The following is a 6,000-nucleotide window of genomic DNA, read 5'->3' as shown; positions in this document are numbered from 1 at the left end:
ATTATTTTTTAATTATTTGACTTCGGCTGCTATCAGGGCTGTAGCCAGGATTTAGGAATAAGCGAGGTCCATGATGCGCGCGCACAGCGTGCGCCGAAATTTTTACAATATATATATATATATATTTTTTTTTTAAATTATATAGTTTTTAATATATAGCAGTGTTGCACATTGAGGCTAGTAGCAAAATAAACCATTATAATGTAACAAGAACCCATAGCTAAAAAGAACCTGATTATTTCCCAATGCAAGCATACAAATGTTTGGTACAAGCAAAGGCCATTTGGCCAGGCATAGAGTAAGGCTAACCAACCAATATAAAAAATTTAAATATAGATGGATAGATGCATATTGTAGGCTATAGCTGTTGCTAAACAACCTATAAAGATTTATGGGCTATATTGAATTCATTACTAAATCAGATGTGAAAAATTGTCTCCAGCCTACATAAATGTGCATTGCTATAACAAGGTGCTGTCTTCTTTATTCACGAACCATACGTGACATCGATATAACAATCATATCATTCTAAAGAGCTCGAGCTGAGCTTTCCGTCAGTATATAGCAATCGCCGCTGCACTGCAGAGTGGCCGAGGAAATCGTTCGTCAAATTCGTCTAATTTTTCTATTACTGATTACTGGTATGCAGCTACTATGTTGACGGTACTTTTCTCAGCGACTACGGAGCGCACACACGTGTTATACACACCGTTGGAAAGGGCAGAAACAGACCTTTCAAATGGTACCACGCAGTCACACATTCACGAAAGTGATGTCAACACAAACGTCAAATGAAACGTGTATGCGAAAACCAAAATAAATAAATAAAAAATCCCTGAAAATTACCGAGGTCCAGACCTCGCTTGCCTCATAGCTGGCTACGGCTATGGCTGGTATCACAGTGGTATGCAACGGAATGTGAATGGGATAATCAGTTACTGTAGGCTGTAATTTTGACATTTGGGCTCACCTTTCTTGGGAAAGAAATCAGTAAGCAGTTGCTTTCCTTCATTTTGTCTCTCTTGTCTTTCTTTTCTTTTCTGAAAGCCTGATTTTTTTTTTTTGGATGACATCTTTCATGTGCCGGCTGCTGCGTTTAATGCCTAATAATGAAGTGAGTGAAATTTATGGCGCATGTACAATCAAAAGTCCGCCAGAGGGCGGACTAAACCAATGCGCACTGATAATGGGGGCGTCTGATGTAGATTATAGCCTATTTGCAGGCTGGGATATACATTTCAACAGATGTATTTCCAGAGAACATTGGATTTTTATAAATTACCAACATATATTGATATTATTTAAAAAATGATTTTTAAAAAATGAAAGAAGAAGAAAATTTCCCTTAGGGCCCCCCCTGTAGGCTGGACCCTGTGAATCAGTCTGACTTTTCCCCCCTGTTCGACGCCGCTGCTGCTAGGTTCCATTAGCGCTTGTACTAAGCTATTCGGGATAACTCAGTAACTCGGCTGATGTTCAGCCAATATCGAAAAAACTTCGGGTGGGCTACTTGGCTGGATATCACGGTTCAAATGACCCCAGGTTGAATCTACTCCGGACTATCACTTTAAGAATAGGGATGAGAATTGTTGAGAATTTAGCAATTCTGGTTCCATTATCGATATTGCTTATCCATTCGGTTCTCTTATCCAGTTCTACAGTACAAATATAGTACAATATAAAACTCTATATATCTAACTCTGCCTCACTCTTGCAGCCCTCGTCAACTAAATGTTACGATGAGATGTAATTATTCATACAGTATGTTGCTAACATTATTACAACAGGGCTCTCAAGGTTTGAATGCAGGCAAGAGTGACATTTCCACAAGCTCCCCTGCGAGAGTTGTTGCCATCCTTTAGCAGCATGTCAAAGACTTTACTTACTTTACTTCGAGTAAAGTAAGTAAAGTCTGTGGTCAAATGTGGTCAAATGTTTCAGCATGTTGGAGGTCAGGGATTCTTGAGACAAAGGACAAAATGGGTTTTTAATTTCTAAAAATAAAATGTTGATTTTTCCAAAATATATCTATATATTATAGTTGTCCCAGGTGCTGGCCTTTTGATGCTGTTGAAATACAATCTCCCGGGTTTACCATTTTTACCATTTTTTTCATGTTTGCTGGACAAGCCTGGGATTTTGTCAACACCGTAAGACACAAAGAAACATAGAAATATATATTTTGAATAAACTTATTGCAGTTATTTTGACTACTGGAGGTTATTTTAATCTGTGTTATTCATCCATGTTTTTAAACTAATACTATTACTTTAAAATATATATATTATCAAGCTGCCAATTATTATAACTGGGGAAATATACATGTACACATTTATTTTTTAATCTCAAAAACAAACAATGTTAGTCAGCAATACTGAAATTACACATTTATTTAGGAAATGCAGTGTTTTTATTGAGATAATGTGAGAAAATGTAATAAAATATCTTTTTAAAAACAAAAATTAACAGAAAACTCATCTTATGGAGTTGACGAGCTTTTTATGGTGTTGACGCACATCTTACGGTGTTGACGAATTAGAAGAGAACTGGAGATAACTTCATTTAACATGGCCATTGAACTTCAAAAACTCAACTTTTCAACTGTAACATTTCAGAATAAAGGCCATTTAATATCAATCCTTATTTTTTTACTCACACCCACTTTAAAAACAGGAACTTGGCCGTAGGCATATCGGATCTCTTTAAAAGTCCATAAACTCATATCTGATCTCTTGAACAGTCCATAAACTCATCAAATTTACAGATCATGGAGAAAAACATTAAGAATGTTCATTAATTCAGCCTTTGGAAATGGAAAAGTCTCTGTAAATCTTGAACTCATCTTATATCATGGCATGAATTTAAACACCTGGCAACAACCGATTGAAAAGGTCCTCATCTAGGAAGTCCATGACCTCTGAGGAGAGCTGGTAGATATCCCTTGTGTGGCTTGGTAATGATGGGTGAATTTTGACTATGATGTCAGTAGATGGAACATAGCAGACATCCTGGCTCCCTTGTTTCCTTTGGAAACGACTACATCGCCCATGAGGGTGGAAAAATTCCACTTGAACATCCCCGTGTTCTTGATCTGTTTTAAGCACTTTAGCCAGCCACCAATTGTAGTCATAAACCACAGCAAGCCAATCCTCTGTGTTGATGTCACTCGGCCCCACTGCTGACATTAAAGGCTCTAGCATGGTTGCCGTGTCTGCTTGCGCGAGCGGTGTTGATAACGTCACAAGTTCGTGCCCGCCATATGTTGTGGCGCAAGTCGATGGGCCAATAGTTGCAATTTTCTCCGTCACAGAAGTGGCGCTGCTACGTTAAGGTTACCACTAATCTACAACCACGAAAGTCGAGAAGAAAACAATGCCTCTGTCAAGAGCAAGAATACTGTAATTAATGATGCTGCTGCAGTATTCGGATCATTTTAATTTTCTTAATTCAGTTAAAAGAGGTGACGGTCTGAAGCCCCCGGCATCACCACATGGAGCCTCTGCCCTCTTCTTTGCCTTCACGTATCTGTCCCGTAGCTTCTTCCACACATTCTTACAGAACTCTCCCTCTTTCCAATTGTCATGTTCTGCCAATCTCTGTCCATCAGTTTTGGGAGTTTACGTGCTCCCTGTGCTGTTTCACTGCAGTTTCGTACAGCTGCCTGTACAAACGCACCTCCTGACTGAGCCTGGTCTCAAAATGGTCCATCCGGTTTGTCGTTGTTGGCGCCGCCAAGTTACAAAATCGACTGGTGCACAACACCGCGCTGCGCCGTCTTTTCAAGGGAAGCGCCAGGCCTGATACGTCATTTTGACGTCACGGTCCGCCACCGCCGTGACAGACGCGTCAACTGTAACTCCAGCTTAAGCCCTCAGGTGCTCTGGTCGGCTCCTCCTCCATTGCCTCCACTAACATGGCAAGAGGACTCTGAACAGCCCCATGCTCATCTGCATGCTGTGGTGTGTGTGGTGTGGTGTGCAACTGGATTAAAACAGCGGCAGATTTGTGGCTCATTACAAAAGCATGAAAAATGCCTACAGTAGATCGTATTGCCCCGAGCTACAACTTGATGAACCTTGCTTGTTCCTGAGATGGGTCGTAGGGACTGGGGGAGGACAGCATCATAAGCCTGATGGAAAGTCATGCCATTGACGATGTCCACTCCTCCAAGAACCATTCTGTCAGCACACCGCTTAACTGTTGCTCCAATACCATCCAGGGCGCCCTTTCCGTGGGAAGAAGTTCCATGTTACATTCTTGAACCCCAGTCGAGGAGGGATGGTGGAGAGGAGGAGAAAGTTATTTTTGTTTTTGTATTGTTTGCTTGGACCATCAGACCAAAAGTGAATTGTGTCAATGTGGGGGAATCAGGCCCTGTTTACACAATAGGAAGACGCAGATATTTTCCTGCGGTTTGGCCTCTCATTTACACCAAAACCCCGTTTTTAATCACAGAAAACGATTATTTCTAAAACCTCTGGCCAAAGTGGAGATTTCTGATAACGCCGGTTATGTGTTGCCGTGTCAACTGGGAGAAACGGCGTTTTAGGTTCTTAAACGTCACATTATGCGCCAGAAAATGCTTAACGTCATGCGAGCGCCTTATGTTTACAGTTTGTTTGGCTACTGATCAGGATTATCATGGATGATGTTAAAGTTATACTAATTTTTACGTTTGCGCAAACGATTCTGGCCTTACTGCATTTGCGATGGTTGTAGTGGCTGGGGAACCACCCCAAACCTGCTTGCACAGTTCAAAATAAAGGAGCACCACTTTTCCGTTGCCGCTCCTGCGTCCAGTATCCACTGACTGTCTATATTTCCCTCTTATTGCCTTCAGTTTTGTTGTGATATTTGCTCGCGTTGTTGGTGTCGATTCTGAGGATTTTGATTGGCTTGCATGGCTTTATTCCTTTCCCTACACTGCCGCCAATAGGTTTGGCACAGTTATTATGGCGCTTGACGGCGTTTTTATGCGGGTTGATGTAAATGACAAGTTTTTTGAAAACGATGTTGTGTGTACGATGTTATTATTGAAAACGGAGGGGGGGAAATATTCGTTTCTCTAAATACCCGGCTATGTGTAAATGTGGCCTCAGACTTGATGATTTGTGAAGGCATCTTGCACAGGTGTGAAATAGACACGATTAACTTGGTGGAGAACAACAGACGAGCTGAAAACTCTCTTCAAGCTTGCTGGTTGATATTCATTAAATGTTAAATGCACAGAAGATATATTATTAAAATAGGAAGTAATACAACTACATTATTAATGTATAAAATTGAATTAAATGGGCTACTGATACATTTAAATCCCATTTGTCAACACCATAAGGTAAGTGGTCAACACCATAAGACAACATTTCTTATGGAGTTGACGTCTGATGGAGTCTTACGGAGTCTTACGGAGTCTTACGGAGTCTTACGGAGTCTTACGGAGTCTTACGGAGTTGACGAAATCTTCAATTTTTCATCATAACATTTGATTTCTTTGCAGAAGCCATCTTGTTTATCACCAGCTGCTAGTGGCCTCAACAATAAAGTTAGATTAAACTTTTATTTCTTAATAAAATCACATAAACCTTGAATTTTATCGACCATGGTGTTGACACTCTATGGTTGTGACATAGCTGGTTTTGTAAAAGAAGATAATTAAGGAAAAATATGAGAAATATTTACTTACCAGAGCAGTGGCCTCATGGCATGTCCACCAAAAAGGAAGTGGAAAAGGGGTCCTTAGAGTGTGAGTTGGCCAATATAATGCCTGTTTTTTTGCATTTTTAGAAAAATCTTATGGTGTTAACAGAAACTCCAGACGCGATTTCAATCACGTAAAAAGTACATAAATATATTTTTTAAATTGTAAATTTCTATACAGTTTGAATAATTACTTAAAATACATGATCACAGTAGCTATTGTGTTTGTTTTATTTTACTTTTAACAATTATTTAAGTATTGTAAAGTCATGAAACTTGCTTTCGGACAAGGGTATTTTTAGG

This window comes from Odontesthes bonariensis, chromosome 2 (genome assembly GCF_027942865.1).
Source record: "Odontesthes bonariensis isolate fOdoBon6 chromosome 2, fOdoBon6.hap1, whole genome shotgun sequence".
In the NCBI taxonomy this organism is placed as follows: domain Eukaryota; kingdom Metazoa; phylum Chordata; class Actinopteri; order Atheriniformes; family Atherinopsidae; genus Odontesthes; species Odontesthes bonariensis.
Note: the sequence above shows the minus strand (reverse complement) of the source record.